Source organism: Brassica napus, chromosome C6 (assembly GCF_020379485.1).
Source record: "Brassica napus cultivar Da-Ae chromosome C6, Da-Ae, whole genome shotgun sequence".
NCBI classification, from domain to species: Eukaryota; Viridiplantae; Streptophyta; class Magnoliopsida; order Brassicales; family Brassicaceae; genus Brassica; species Brassica napus.
In genome coordinates, this window is record NC_063449.1 from 19,902,851 (window position 1) to 19,920,502 (window position 17,652).

The 17,652-nt window shown below is 36.2% G+C and overlaps 1 pseudogene; it reads left to right on the forward strand.

The window, feature by feature from the left end:
* The first annotated feature begins 5,637 nt into the window (after positions 1 to 5,637).
* LOC125588774 lies at positions 5,638 to 10,134 on the forward strand (annotated as a pseudogene).
* Positions 10,135 to 17,652: the final 7,518 nt, after the last annotated feature.

Consider the following 17,652-nt stretch of genomic DNA (forward strand, 5'->3'; position numbering starts at 1 on the left):
CTTCGTAATTATCTTCAAAATTTTGTATTTATCCGCGGAAACTTGACATTTATATTTCCTTGTGAATCAAGCGTAAACCGTCGTGCGGCTTACGGGCTGTTAGTTTAGAAATCGTAAGCTGGGCCTCGAGTCATGTTTTAGGTCCCTTTGGGCCGTCTTCTGACTCGAAGCGTTTATTACGGCTTCTTTCGATAAAGTACGAACTTTCTGCGGTTTTTACGGTAAAGCTTGATTGATGACTTAGGATGGCGGGAAACATGAAATGGGTTCGCTACGGTCTTCGGGAGATAGCATCGAAGGGTAGACGAGAATGCATGGACTAATGTTGTATCGACGTTTCGGAAGAGCTCAGTCGCTGTGTAGCGACCGAGCGGAACGGACGCTTGGTCGCTACGTAGCGACCGAGATTTGGCTCGAGCTCGGTTGCTACGTAGCGATCGAGCGGAACACGCGTTCGGTCGCTGCGTAGCGACCCTTTTCGAGCTCTTGTCCGATGTCTTGTGTTTCCTCCGCAAAGCTTTTCGTAAGGAAGAATCTATTTCGAAAAAGTATTTGTCGAAGAAGGTTTTTCGTTTTCTTCTTCGGACGTTTTGAATGTTAACTTCGTCGTAACCGTTTTTGACCCCAACACACATATACTAGTCAAATACTATAAAATAATCAAATCATTAGATTATTATTATATAAAAATCAAATCACTACAATTGAAACATTTTTAATAAACAATCTTATGCTAATATATTACTACATACAATTTTATCATATTATACAGTGTATATTTTATGAATTTCAGATTTATATGAACTATATACAGTATATCCTCTTTAAATTAATACTCTATAAATTAATATACACTAAAAATCTCTATAAAATAATATAATTTTATAGTCCCAAATTGAGTTTTTGGTTCAATTAGTATATCGATAAATTAATATCTCTCTAAATTAATAAAAAATTATAGTTTTGGTGTAGTCCCAATGTTATTAATTTATAGAGGTTTCACTGTAGTTGTATGTCAAATATAAGATATAACTGTATACAATTTTATAATAAAGTATATATATGATTCCAATTTATATGTACTATATAGTTTTATATCAAATAATTTAATCAATATTTTTTAAAAAAATTCAGTATTAATTTTATACATATTTATCATGTAAATAGTATACTATTTTATACATATTGTCTATACAATAAATATACTATACGCGTAAGTTGGGTTTTACTATTTTATTAATGCCTTAGAAATTTAAATATGATATTATAGCATCCTTTATATAATCATTCTACTGATTCAAAATTATTCACTTAATGATTAAATATTTCTTTCATAAGTTATAGTTTTCTAAATAACCATGAATGTAATATTAAATATTTATAGTGGGATATGTAAATTAAAAAAAAAATTTGGAATCTACTTTTATATTTTTTATTTCTTCTTATATATTTTAATATTTAAATATATATAGTGGAATATGACAATCAAAAAGTTGTTACAATCAACTGACTAAAATATTTCTCTCTTAGTATCATGCATTTAATATTTAAAATGAGATTTGTGAATAAAAGTTCTTGTACAATATATTCACGAGATATTATCCTTTAGCTTTACTAACAAGATATTCCAAAAATAATCTTATCTTATAAGCATAAGATTTTTTTGAAAAATGTATTAGAGAATATTATATTTCCTAGCTCATTATGTAAACTAAATCATTTAGAAACGTTCACCAATATACTATATATAAGACATTCACAACAGAAGAAACAAAGTCACTCAACTTTTTATGCTGAACTTTTTATGTTGATAATGTTTTTATTATTTTAGAAACATTAAGCTTTTTATATATACATATTTTTATGAGAGCTGATTTTGCTTTTTGGTTTTTATGCAGGTGCACTATTATAACGATTCCTCCCTTGAAGCCATATACAATTCATCCCTTGAACCATATATGATTTGATTGTCCTTCATTTTTTTCAAATTTTTCGATCTGAACTGTTATCTCCCTAATCTGTTATCTCCTCTAAAAATTTAGGGAAAACCAGTATGTTCATATTTCTTGGTTAATTTTGAAGAGATTATGCATAAATATGACCAGTTTAATTTTACAGTTTAACATATTTTGAGTTTTTCTAACCTTTTTGTGTATATGCAGATTAACACTATTATAACTTTCATTTCCCTCTTAGACTAACCTTGACTAACATCTTCCACAATAATGTCATTTCGTTTGTAAACCCTAAATTTTCTCTTTTTGATTGATACTAGATCGTTTTCCGCGCTACGCGCGGATAATTACTTTAATTTCTATAATTAATTTTGTTGTGTGAATTTAAAATATTACTAAACAATTTATGTATATAAACTATGTAGTATGTAGGGTATATAATATATGAGGGGAAACATACTGTGATTTTTGTTGTTTGAATGTTGCATATAATTTTTTCTCCTTATTTTGTAATGATTTTTTTTTATTAGTTTACCAAACTACCAAAATTCAACTTAGAATACAAAGACAGCTCAGATGATGTCGGAAAGTTTTTCTTAGTTTTGTTTACTCAATTATTTTTTACGAGCTGTAGATGGGAAATGTAGCTCTAACTCATGTATTGACTTGACTCTTATTTCTTTAGAGTTTGACAAAGAAAAGTTATACTGGCAATAGTTTTGATAGATTTCTAGTTTTGAAGTGTATTTTGTTTTGGTTTTCTTGATGAACTTCTTTAATTGGATGAAGCTGAATTTTCAACACTGTCTTTTTGTACTGAGTTGTTCTTTTTGGTGATGTTAGTTATGTCGTGAAATAAAATTGTGTTACTGGTGTTTATGCGACTAATAATGTTTCCAAAAATTGATATGAAAAATAGTTATAAATCATCTAGCATAATAAGTATTGTTTGTTTATATTTTATAAAATTTTGGGTTATTGATTGTTATCACAACGACATGATATTTTGATTAATTTTCATTAGAAAATCATAAGTGTCTATAACTATATGTGTGTTATTTATATGTTTCGACTCTATTTGTAAGGTTATATATGTTTTAGCAGCAATTAAACAATGCTTATATGATTAATTCACTTAAATTTTGGTATTTTCAATGTAACATATTATTCAGGCTAAATAATGTAAATAATAACTTAATTAAATGATATTCAAACACGTTTTAAAATTTTCAACTCTTATGAGTTTCAACCTTGTAGTCCATATTATTTTGACTATTATCAACGGTTTTCATTTCACACCATAAATTAATAATTCTATTTAGAGAATTTTATTGGCAGTGGATGTTTTTGTTTTTATTTGTTGTGATGAACTAATATATTGTTTTCAAAATGTTTACTTGTTGGACAACTATATTATCACTATTTTATTTTTGTGACATTAAAACAAACATGTATTATTAATTATGTAAGATGATACGTATTTCAAAATTTTAATTTTGTATAGTCTTATATGTAAATATACGATGAATTAAATAATTATTAATAATATAAAATTTTATGTATCTTAAGATCGTATTTTTTATATAATTTTGCATGTTAATATATATTATACTGAATTATATTGGTTTGAACATTTTTTCGTTTGAAAATAGACTATCTCCACCATTATATATATCAGCGATAATTATATATATATTTTTTGTAATGTTGTTACTTGAATGATCTGTATTAATATGTGGATGCGGTCTTAGCCTGAATTACATGTCACTCGGACGTACCATTAGATTTAAGACTTTGTAAATGTCATAATTTTTTCAGTATGAGGCTAAACAAATATGGTGTTCTCTTCTAGAATTTTACTTAAGATAAACAATGTGGTTACTGGTTTATCCAGTTTACTGGGCTAGAGATTTTGTACATTTTTATGATGTATTTAAAACATATTAATGGTGTAAAACTTTTTAGATTAATTCTAGAGAGACCTAAAGTGGTAAATAATTTGGAGATGTCGTTTTGTTTTAACATAGATAAAATTACCCATTACTGCTGATGTCTTATTTTTTAAATATTACACGCAGGTTTTGTTATTTAAAAAAAATATTTCTATGAAATACTAATAGAACATGTTAAATTATATATATGTTTTTGCTTGATAAAGTAAATTTAATATATTTTTGAAAAATAGAACTTTATATTTATGCTTCATACAATATTAGACTGCGTGATTTAATTATACTTTATAGTTTTTGTTACCTAATATAATGTAAATGAATGCGTGAAATATATAATTCTTTTTGAACCCGGTCTTAGCTAGTTAGCATTCATTTTTTGGGAAATCATATGGTTTCTATAAATATTTTTTGCATGATTTCATCTTACTCATGATCTCTACAGCTATATATTTATATATTCTTAGATATTCCTAGCAATCATGGCTTTTTAGACATCATTGTTTGTGGAGTTCAGAGAGAACGCTTTCCAAAGTTAGTTCTTGAGCTTCAACTTACTCAACCCCTCTCCTCTATGTTTTGATTTGTAGTGAATCAAATAAGATCGTTTCCGAGTGAAAACTATCATCGTCAATCTCTCACTCCAATATAACAGTGGATGATACATGGATACATTCAGTCGGCCAGAAGAAGGTCTAGTGGTTGTTGAAAGATATATATAAGCTGAAGTAAATTATCTTTCTCAAAAACTTCCAAGAGATACTTCTCTATATATACCTCATTTGAAAGGTGGCAGATTTTTTTCTACATGCAAATACGTAACAACACTCACGTGTTTAAAATAAAAATAAAAAATTGAAAGCTATTTGGAATAAGCTTTACTGGACTATTCCACAAATATATGCACACTTTTGAACACTAACTTTTCTTCACCTTTTACCGTTTTTAGTTAGGCTTTACATTGTCGTCATAATCACTTGAGATCATTTGATCCCCTTTCTTTAACTTAAGTGACCTTTAAAGAAAATATTTGTACCACTTCATCTTCCAGCTTGTATAAAGAAAAAGTGATCTTTTGCAATTTCATTTACATTTCGCGATAACACAACAATTTGTATTTTGTCAAGCGACAAAAAAAAAAAGAATGTGCAAGAACTACAACATTATTTCTGTCTTTGTGATTCCTCCCCATTGTTGTGGTAAGTTACAGAACATTGTAAATAAAAGAGATATTGTAAAAGAGAAGAGAAACACTTTTATTGACAGAAAAAGCATCCGAGCCTGAAATGAATGCAACTTTAGTCTTGCATGTACATTGGGAAGGATCATTGCTACGTACATACCACACAAAAAAAAAATTGTCTAATTGAAAAAATGAGCAACTAAATTGCCATTAAGTAGATAACATGGGGACAGAGGGTTTAACAGGGAAAATACTTGAGAACTCTAACAATAATGGAAGAAGAAGGTTAATAAGTCATGCCACTCTCCAGCTGGATCAACGTACTTTACTACTACGATGACAACACTGACACTCTCACGCCTCATAAGTGTTGTTTTGGAGAAAAAATCAATAAGAAAAGATAATTCCCAAGTCACAGTTAAAAAAAAAGAGAGAGCGGCAGTAAAAGAAACCTATTCTCCACGGTGATGCCTCTATTGAACCTATTCTCCACTATGAAGTCAGAAAAGATAAGAAGGTTATTTTTCATTTGATTTACGAACCTGAGATCAGATTTGATCTTCAGCTTAACGTCTATTCTCTCTCTGTCACTCAATTGCAGGCAATGGTTGCCAAGAGAGAAGATGAAATCAGCAAGGCGATGAGACGTTGCTATGAAAAGCATGTCACAGATTCTGCTGTTTCTACGCTTCTCTTCATCCTGCATAAACACTTAAAAGACAATCCTTTTTAAATATTAAAAAACAGAGCCTGATCTGAAGGCAACCATCATAAGTTATGGGAGTGATTTGTGGGCACCTGGCACCATACCGTCAATGTGAATTCCTTCTCCAGAAGTTATCTTTCATGGAAAACTAAAAACTTTAGAATATAAGAAAGAACATATTACCGATTGTGTGAAGGGATATTTAAGTATCATGATATTTGTATATGTGAAGTTATGTCACTAACGGAGGTCGTCAGATCGATTTGGGTCAAAATAACGTTATCTTGGGGATCACATCAACATCTGTATCCTTGATTTCGTCTGATACCGAGACAAACGAACAAAGCATCTAGATTTAGACAACTCACAGATTCATGTTCCACATTTGAAACTTCAGTAAAAGAATTATTGAATTTACTTACAGTAGATTCTGTTCCAAGGGTTTCACAGCTTGTGACTTTCCGGTGGAGACTTTCCGTTGGATTTCATGGCCGTAGCGGTAACTTCATGTCCATGTCTGCCGCTCTGGTTCTCGCCTCTAATCTTGGTTGGAAGATCCACAAATCCGATGTTATCATCGTCTGCGAAAATTATATCCGTTTTTCAAACGCACGTCTGTCAATATGGTCTCCTTCTTTCCTTCTCCGATTCACTTAAAGCCGAACATTTATCCGTTACTGAATATACCTACCCTTGACAAACCAGTAATCGAAAAAAGAGATTTGTTAAATGTTTGCGAGTACACGTTTCAAGAGTATTTTGCTTGGATCAAAATTTTGATATTCAATGATTTATATAGGAGAGGATAAACAAAGGGATTTGAAACGAAAGCATGAAAAGAGTAGTAAAGAACATGATTGAATGATGGAGAGTGGGTTGGGTTAACGGCCAATTGTTGTGATTCCAAACGATGATGAGATTAAAGAGCATAATAGATTGATGCAGAGTGGGTTGGGTTACTGACAGTAACACTGTGACATTTAAGTCGAAGAGTCAGGAAATCAAAATTTAACGCTTCCGAGACTGAAGGCTATATAGCTTGAGTTGCCTTTTGAAAAATATAAACACAGCCCAAACATGTGAGTTGGCTTTTGAAAAATATAAACACGGCCCAAACGAAGTATCAATTTTGTCTTAAAGATATTCTGACATGGCACTTTAAAACTCTATGATTGGTCTGAATTATTAATCCGACGTGGACACATGAGTATATTCAACTTTTATTATTGTAAGATATTGTAAGATACTCTTATTGCTCGCTTTTTTGTAACTGAAACGTTTACATAATTAAGATTGTTTCATTTTTAAAGTTAGAGTGAATCATTGAGTAGAGATTTTTTTTTGTTTTCACTATAAACTTTAATTTTGGACACCTACATTGCTTTTTCATATTTAAGTGCTTAACTGAGAATCTTGAAAATTTATTATCTCTACTATATAAAAGGATCTAAATTGAAGCAATTCTAGTGTGCCACATATGACAAAATATTCATAACCAATCATGTGTCCATGTCATCAAGGATGCTAAGCTGCTGGACCACGAATCTGTGTTACGTAATAGGACCATTAATTTTAATGACCAGTTTGTTTTACTTTCCTCTTCCTCTAACCTAAGTTGTCACGGCATCTACAGACCCTCCAAAACTCATCGTCTTCTCATCTCCTCTGTATAACGCATGCGACGGTAACAATGATGAATCAAAGCTATCCTCCAAACAAATCGGCATGTAACTCTCCATATCCCTCCTCTTACTCAATGATATCAATGCCTCTTGAAGATCCCTTAATTAATCAATTAAATGAAACACATCCCATCTCTCTCCTTTCCCTATTGAGACTATATATATATCCCAACCCAACAATCTCTTCCTCAGCAAACGCATCCCAGCACTATGGCAAATCAAACGGCAGTCGCCACCGTGCAATACAAGTCATTCTCCACTTTTGTTTCAGCAGGACCAGGAGATTCCAAGTTGATGTTTAGGCTAATCCATTTCTGGGAAGCTTGCAATAATTCCAAAGGAGGCATCCTTATTGGAACCAAGTACGTGACAGTCGATTTCTTTAATGATCATCATCCACATCGGCTCTCTCATATTCCCTTTTCCCACTACATTCTTAGAGTTCCCTGCTGGCGAGTTCTACCGAAAATTCAGTGAAACGTGTAGTTGGTACTCACTTATCGTTTTCCTCCATTTAAACCATGATTAACTCTATGTTCAGATTCTCATTTCTTAAATAGATAATCTCTAATACATAAAATGAACTAAATTGAAGCAATTCTAGGTGTGCCACATAGGACAAAATATTCATAACCAATCATTTGTCCATGTCATCAAGGATGTTAAGTTGGTGGACCACGAATCTGTGCTACGTAATAGGCCCATTAATTTTAATGACCAGTTTGTTTTACTTTCCTCTTCCTCTAACCTAAGTTGTCACGGCATCTACAGACCCTCCAAAACTCATCGTCTTCCAATCTCCTCTGTATATCTGCGACGGCAACAATGATGAATCAAAGCTATCCTCCTGACAAATCGGCATGTAACTCTCCACATCCCTCCTCTTACTCAATGATATCAATGCCTCTTGAAGATCCCTTAATTAATCACTTAAATGAAACACATCTCATCTCTCTCCTTTCCCTATTGAGACTATATATATATATCCCAACCTAACAATCTCTTCCTCAGTAAACGCATCCCAGCACTATGGCAAATCAAACGGCAGTCGCCACCGTGCAATACAAGCCATTCTCCACTTTTGTTTCAGCAGGACCAGGAGATTCCAAGTTGATGTTTAGGCTAATCCATTTTTGGGAAGCTTGCAATAATTCCAAAGGAGGCATCCTTATCGGAACCAAGTACGTGACAGTCGATTTCTTTAATGATCATCATCCACATCGGCTCTCTCATGTTCCCTTTTCCCACTACATTCTTAGAGTTCCCTGCTGGCGAGTTCTACCGAAAATTCAGTGAAACGTGTAGTAGGTACTCACTTATCGTTTTCCTCCATTTAAACCATTCAGATTCTACGTTCAGATTCTCATTTCTTAAATAGATAAAGACACCTACTTAAGCTTGATTTAAAGATAGATGAAGTCTCTAAAACTGATTGGAATCAAAGGTTCGTAAGTTTCTAATCTTCTTATGACATCTACGTTTTGCTGTTGCTTAGGATGGTTATCTCTCAAAAAGACATGATTGCTTACCACGAACATGCCGGAGAAGCCTCAAATTCACATCCGCCTATGCTCGATGCAGTGTCAAATGAGTTCTGGGAACAGAAAATTGTGAGGAAGAGCAATGGAGCGGATATCTACAGACTACAGAGGAACGTTAAGAAACGGGACATGTTAGGTTTATATAAAGATGGTTTCGAAAGAGAAAAGGCGTGTGTTTTTAAGCTAAGACACAAGAATTTGGTAAGATTTTTAGCAGTAACTTGATCGCTTTGGTTACAGAATCGACCGGTGGAGAAAATATTAGAGACTTACGCTCAATTCTTCATTGGCTTCGTCATGGAGAAGAAGATTAGGAGTGGTTATATGAGTTGTAGAAGGTATGTTTTATCTATTCGAACAATGGCCTAAGATTATATTTGATCTGAATGCAAGTAGTGTTTTGTTATCGATGATGATCAAGAACTATTGATTTCTCAATTCAAGATTGGAGATGAAACCCACTCATCAAGTAATAATGGCTCTTTCTTCGAAAATATAAAATACAAAAATTTCAAGTTACGTGTGTTTTTGTTTGTGTTATCATCTACATATATATTTAACTTTGGATTGTTTATCTTGGAAAGAATTACAAATCTAAAACCTGGTGAGGACCAAGAAGATCCAGAAAGGAGGTATGTTGAGTAAATAAGAGTTTATGGTCGGATAACCTAGAGAGAGTGGTTGATGAGAATATGAATATTGAAGAGAGAACGTTGGGGAAAATTAAGCAAGTAATCACACTTGGACTGATGTTCACTGACAAATCCCCATCAAAGCAAATCAAGCTTCTACGCAGATTTATGACATGGTGTTTCTTCGTATAAGTCTAGCTCAAGGCATCAATCAGATATGTAATTAGGTTGTGTGTATTGAAGAATTAAAGCTTTACTCTTTTGTTTTGAATTTAATAGATAAGATAGTTCTATTACGATTTCAAGACATATTTTGTATGCAACCAATAAAATTGCACCTTACTTTTTAGGTAAGATTTGCACGTACACAAATAAACATATCTGTTAGCTGGTTTATTATCAGTCACCATTTTCAGTCCAATGTAATCTCTTTTATATAATTAATAGGCAAAACCATCTGTGGATACGTAAAGGGTTCTAACGAGGTATCTAATGAATCTAAGCTTATAGGAAAACATGGATGAGCTGACATGATGAAGAGTTTTGCTCAAGTTTGGGAGATCAAAACTTCTTCTATAAAACACACGTACGTATTATTTGTATAACTAGGTACTGAAAATATGAAAAAAATGTCAGCATACAAAAACAAATGCTGCAAAATTCCGAGATGAAAAAATTTATATTAATATGCCTATGATCATCAATAAACAAAACTTTCAAACAAAAAAAACTAATAAAATTTGTATGTATACAAGAGAAAACAACAAAACATACTTTTAATCGTTAAAATTCATGAATTTGAATAGTATTGTTTTAACATGAAAACTCAAATATTGGAACAACACAACATATATACACTCACCAAATATAATATTATACATTACTATGAACTGAAAACTAATCAAACAGATCTGTTAACTATGAGCAATGAATCAATCAATTTAATATTGTCAAAAAATCACAAATAAAATCAACCAATTCTTAACTATATTTGTGATTTTTGGTATAAAATATTGTAAATTAAACTTTAAATATTTTTTTAAGAAAATTAAATTTAAAATTGATAAGATACTATCCACGCGCAGCGCGGAAAATGAATCTAGTATCAATAAATGAAAACAGTCTCTCTTTACAGCATGCCACCTCCGCATTGTTCTTTCTTCGTGTTGCCACGTAGGCTCTTCTTTTAAAAAGTCTCATATGTTTGTCGATATAATATTGTATTGCTTGTCAATTTTTTTTTTTTGACGTCGAACGGCCATTCTATTACTCAAGCTTGAGGTGGTCGGGGTAACCGGATTGGAATAGAACAACCAATGAAAAATAACTCCATACAGAAGGTCCTAGCAGTCTTAGCTAAAAAATCAGAAAACTGGTTGCGCACTTGTGGCACATGGGTGATCTTGAAGTCCAGGAAACACATCTGCAGCGTCTCTATCTTCTCTAATTCTGTTGCAAAGCTTGGCCACTCCTGGGGTTCCTTTATCATTGCAATCAGCTCCTTACAGTCTGTTCCAAAGCTCTGGCATGGCGAGTGTTGAAGCATATTCTCCAACGCCCATCGCAGTACTTCTACCTCTGAATGCAATGCTGATTCACATCGAGTGAAATTTTGAGTTCCCATAAGTTGTATGTTCTCCCCACTATCCATCCAAACCCATCCACATCCACTAAATCGATCAGAAGCTGTCCAAGATCCATCTAACAGGCAAATATTACCCAAGCTTAAGACTTGATTTTCATCATTATTGTTGGCCTGTACTACTGGTGGTATCATCTCATTTGCATTAAACCATACTTGACATTCACTTTCTGCATACCGAACTAGTTCGAAATGGTCTTTGTCTATTCCTCTGAAGAGTTTATCATTACGAGCCTTCCAAATATACCATACTATCCAGGGATAAGGATCTATGTCTTGGCCTGGTTCTAAGGTATCATTCTTCCTCCAAAATAGATAGTCATGTTTGTGTAGACGCTTGACACTAGAAATGTACCTGGGCTTGTAGGAGTTACTGATAAGGACCATACTTGGAGAGCTGGAGGGCATTCAAATATTGCATGAGTTACAGATTCTTCTATTTCTCCACACCTTGAGCAATAATTATCGCACCTCATATTCCGCCTTACTAGATTCATCGTTACTGCCACTTGACCCGTTATCAATTGCCATATAAGATGGCACATCTTTCTTGGTGCTTTCAACTTCCAAGCAAAGACTTGAAGTTTAGTGATACTTGGTTCCAGTATTTCATTTTCCTCTTCTGGCTTCAGTAGATTTTGAGCAACCCAGTATCCAGACTTCACTGTGTATTGGCCATTCCTCGTGTAGTTCCAACAGAAAGTATCACAGCGATGAGTAGAGCTTATGGCCATACTACGGATGAGTGGTATGTCATCGGGATGGATATAATCCTCTAGTAGCCCTACGTCTCATTCCTTCGATTCCTGATTAATGAGGTCACTAACTCTCATATTCGAATGCATCACAGGCGCTACAGGTATAACTGGTCTAGCAGGTGTCGTTGGAATCCGCGGATCCTCCCACACCTTAACTTAATAACCAGAATGAATCTTTTGTCTGATCCCCAGAAGCAAAAGCTTCCTTGCGGCAGAAATGCTTGTCCACACATATGATGGACTACTTGTAGAGGTTGGTCTTAATGGCGAGGTCATTCCATAATATCTGCCCCTCAAGACTCGGGCAACCAGTGAATCAGGGTATTGAACTAATCTCCACAATTACTTTGCCAATAGAGCCAGATTAAACACATGAATCAAACTTAAGCCAATCCCGCCCTCTTCTTTTGGTAGACAAACCTTTTCCCATTTCTCCCAGTATATTCCTCTTTTTGGTGGATTCGAACTCCACCAAAATTGTGCAATGGCACTGGCGAGGTTTTCACAAATCTTCAATGGGAGCAGAAACGTCGACATAACGTATGTCGGAAGAGCGAGTAAAATGGATTTGATCATTACCTCCTTCCCCCCTTTTGAGAGCCATGTACCTGTCCATCCATTTACTCTATGCATCAGGTAATCCTTTAGAAATGCAAAAAATTTGCATTTGGAGCCAGTAATATCCTCTGGGATTCCCAAGTACTTTTCCATCCCACCATCATTATGTATTCCAAGTGCATCTTTAATCTCTTGCCTAGTAGTTGCATTAATCCTCTTATCAAAGAGTAACAAAGATTTATCAAAATTAATACATTGACCAGATGCTTTACCATATGTCCTGACCACTTTCATTACTTCTTCACATTCACGGGGCTCCGCCTTACAGAAGAAAAAGCTATCATCAGCAAAGAAAAGGTGGGATACCGAAGGACACGCGCGTGTGACACACATCCCTGTTATCTTCCCTTGATTCTCTGCATAATTAATTAAGAAGGCTAACGAGCGCTTCGGTGCATAAAATAAAAATGAAAGGAGACAAAGGATCTCCTTGGCGTAGGCCTCTGCCAGGAACAATATTTCCTCTTGGCTGTCCATTCATAAGTACCTTATATTTCACCGACGTAATGCATCGCATTATCCAGCTGATCCATGTTTCTGAAAAACCAATCTTACGCATGATAGCTTCAATGAACGACCATTCCATCCTGTCATATGCTTTGCTCATGTCCGTCTTAATGGCCATCCTTTTACTGCGTCCACTTGGTTTAGTCCTCAGAGCGGGGAACATTTCTTGGGCAATCATAATGTTGTCTGAAATCTGTCTTCTAGCAACAAAAGCTGACTGGGTTTCCGAAATGAAACCTGGTAGCACTTTCTATAATCTCTGGCATAAGACCTTGGAGATTATCTTATAGCAGACATTACAAAAACTAATGGGTCTAAATTAAGCCATATCATTATGTTGGCCGTCTTTGGGATGAGACGTATATTCGTATCATTCAGTCCATTCGCCAACGTCCCTTCAAAAAGGAATTTATTAGCCATAAGAGCTAACTCCTCCTTTACAATATCCCAGAATTTCTGCTAGAAAAGCGTTGTCATCCCATCTGGTCCAGGGGCCTTGTCTGGATGCATAGCAAAAAGTGCTAATTTGACCTCCCATTCGGAGACTGGAGTCGTAAGGTTGTCGTTCATTGCCCCAGTGATCGTCGTAGGAACTTGAGCTAGTGCGTCTTCAATGTCCTCTGGGTTAGACGAATCGAAGATCTGTCTAAAGTAGCTAGTAGTAATGGCTACTAATCCTTCTTCATCCTCAACTATATTTCCAGTTGCATCTAGGAGCTGCGTAATTTTATTCCTCACTCTTCTTTGCTTAGTTAAGGCATGGAAAATTTTGTATTTGTGTCCCCTTCTCTCAGCCAAAACACTCGACTCTTCTGTTTCCAGAACATTTCTTCTGCGTTAAGAGCATCAGAAAGTTCCTTCAACGCTGCTGCAATTTCCTCAGTTGTGGCATTGTCATCTGCATACAGACCCTACACTTTTTCTTTAAGCTCCTCCACTAATCTTGCCGAGTTAACATTATGTTGTCTCCTCCATTCGCTTAAAGCTTTTCGACAACTAGAAATATGTTCCATGATATTCGCATTGGGAGGAAGATCAGGAGATTTTCATCCCTCAAGAATGACCTGCCTTAGCTCCTCGTTATCTAGCCATCTTTTATCAGACTTGAATTTTTTTGATTTCTTCATTGGCTTTATGAGTATATCTGCAAAAATCGGAAGATGGTCCGATCCCCATAACCTTATATACTTGACAGTCGAGTGGGAAAACTTCTCATGCCAATCTGGATTTCCTACTACTCTATCCAGGCGACATCGAACAGTTGTTCCGCCTGCTCTCTTCCCTACCCATGAGAGCATGTCCCCCGTGAAAGGAAACTCTAACATCCCACAATCATTAAGCATCTGCTTAAAAGGCAAAAATGGACTATCAGGACGTTGTCTTCCCCCCTCTTTTTCATTGTGACCTGTAATTTCATTAAAATCTCCTATCATAAACCAAGGTCCAGATCTCGTTGTTGAAAAACGCGTAAGACGTTCCCAAACTTGATCTCGTCTCTCTAGTACATGATCCCCATAAACAAACGTCATATAGACTTTTATTCCATCAATGACTTCCTCAATGTCAATCATACGGTTATTCGAAAATAAAACATTAACTTGAAATTCATCCATAAAAAATAAAGCTAAACCTCCGCTGAGTCCAAGTGGCTCAACAGTAAACAAATGATCAAATCCTAAGTCAGCCTGAATGTTTTGCAACAGTGGCCTCCTATTCTTCGTCTCTGAAAGAAACACAAGTCCTGGGCGATGCTTCTGACATATCTCCGTAAGGCGTCGAACTGTGAGGTCGTTCCCAATCCCTCGACAGTTCCAACTGAGTGTCTTCATAGATGAAATTGGGAGGTTTTTGGGGACCCCTCCAAACCCCTACCATGCCGCGAACTTGCTTTAGCTTTCCTCGAACTACTGGGACGTGGTTGACCATGTTCGTCTGTTTCCCCGGAAGGAGGTAAACCAATGGATATAGCATTGCGCTTCCTTGGAGATCCCCGACGGAAGAACTCAGCCTTTTTGCTGGGTAGGCAGTGTGGAACTCTAGAACGTGAAGTACCTTTACTTGAGGTTGATCGTTTACCACTGGTCTTTTTGACAGCCTCCGTTGAACCCTGATCAACTTGATGAGAAGAGGGCACCACTTCCATTTTATTTAACTCCTCTCCAAGTAAATCATCAGATTGACTATCACATTCCACCAATGCTTCTTGTTGTGGGGCTACAATGATAGCCGCCTCTCCCATATCCATATCTTGCAGTGCACCAATAATTTGACCTTCTTCCTCATCATCAGACGCAACATTCGCGGTGTGAGAAAAGTCAATGGCTCGTGTTAGGGTATGCTTGTCAATTAAAAGTTGTCATGTGCCATGTTTAATATGCCCATCATAGTTGTCAACGTCACTTTAGGATGGTGGGCCGCTTCTGCTTGGCTCTTTTTTTGGAAATATGAAACGGCTACTTCGTATTAAAAAAAAAAACTGACCACGATAAGTATAAAACCATTAATAACACATGCCACAAACCAAATCTATATCAATAATCCACAATAAGTTTAACTACAAAAAAACAATGATTCCTACGCAAAATACATCGTTTTCATTACTCAATTAAATCATAGGTGTGGGAACCGAAATTCGCACTGTCGATTTCTGTTTAAATTAGGAAAGTTGGGAAAACCCTAATTTTCCAGAGGTCCCGAATATCTGTTAAACCACACGCTCAGCAATCAGAACACGCAATTAAAGACGCAAAGAAATAAGAAATCGTAAAAGAGAGCAAAAGGAGTTTTATTCCGAATCCGCGTATGAGCGTTACAACAAGGTAGAAGCCTTGGCCACGAGAGCTGTCGGCGAGATTCCTAGTTCTAACAACCTAAGACTGCAAAACCTAGTTGAGTCGCAGCTCGAAATAACAAAAACGGAAAGTTGCCTAATTGCTCTAAGTGCTAAGTTTTCTCTGAAAAAGTCCTCCTCATGCCTCTCGCCTAAGACCCCTTATATACTGGCTCCAAGGTCGGTTTACGCCTTTTCTCTTCTGCCCTTAAGCCGCCATAGCATAAAAATGGAGATATTCCATTTTTTTCCGATCTTCGTAATTATCTTCAAAATTTCGTATTTATCCACGGAAACTTGATATTTATCTTCCCTTGCGGACCAAGCGTAAACCGACATGCAGTTTACGGGCTGTTGGTTAAGAAATCGTAAGTTGGGCCTCGAGTCGTGTCTTAGGTCCCTTTGGGCCGTCTTTCGACTCGAAACGTTTATTACAGCTTCTTTCGATAAAGAATGATCCGCGGTTTTTTAGGGTAGTGTTTGATTGATAACTTAGAAATGGCGGGGAACGTGAGATGGGTTCGCTACGGTATTCGGGAAATAGCATCGAAGGGTAGACGAGAATGCATGGACTGATGTCGTATTGACGTTTCGGAAGAGCTCGGTCGCTACGTAGCGACCGAACTTTGGTTCGAGCTCGGTCGCTACGTAGCGACCGAGCTCCGGCTCGAGCTCGGTCGCTACGTAGCGACCGAGCGGAATGGGCGTTTGGTCGCTACGTAGCGACCGAGCGGAATGGGCGTTTGGTCGCTACGTAGCGACTGAGCTTTGGCTCAAACTCGATCGCTACGTAGCGACCGAGCAGAGCACGCGTTTGGTCGCTGCGTAACGATCCTTCTCGAGCTCTTGTCCGATGATTCACGTTTCTTCCGCAAAGGTTTTTTCGTAAAGAAGAATCTATTTTCAAAAAATTATTTGTCGAAGAATTTTTCTACGTTTTTCTTCTTCGGGAATTTGGACGTTAACTTCGTCGTAACCGTTTTTGACCCCAACAGTTAGCCCCCCAACACATTGGGAACATGGATTTTTAGCGAGGTACCAATGCGTGGTATGGCGAGTTTGGACGAGACTGGTGTATTTGGGCGAAGTTCGTATCCAAAAATCCGCAAGTAAATAGTAATTTCTCATGCCTATAAGAAGGGAGGTAACTTCTTCATAACCTTCACACTTACTCATTCTCATAGAGAGGTTTTTCTTGAAAAGTTCTTTCTCTTTCTCTCTGTCATTTCCTCCTTGATTTTAAAGAAAAACACGAGATGTCGAGTAAGAAGAGGAGTTCGAAGAAAGGGTCTTTGCCCGCGAATGTTTCTGAAGAACTTCGAGTGCCGAAGATGGAATTCGTTCCTCATTCGGTAGACCCCGCCGAGAACGAGGCATGGTGGGTGGCGTGTTACGGTTCGATCACGCCTCCCATAGAAAAATCGTTCTCGGTCATGAACCATCGCCCGGTGGAGGCAGGTGCGCCGAGTAGGAGCACTAGCGGATTTCTCGAGGTCATACGGTCGTTCTACCTTATTTCGGACGTGGTGGAATTCAAAGTTCCTCGTCAAGGAGAGTGCGCTAGTAGTCCCCCGGAGGGCTTTTTTACTTGTTACGAGGCATTTGTAGTGCGTTGCCGTTTATGGTTTCCGATCCCCGAGATCATCGTC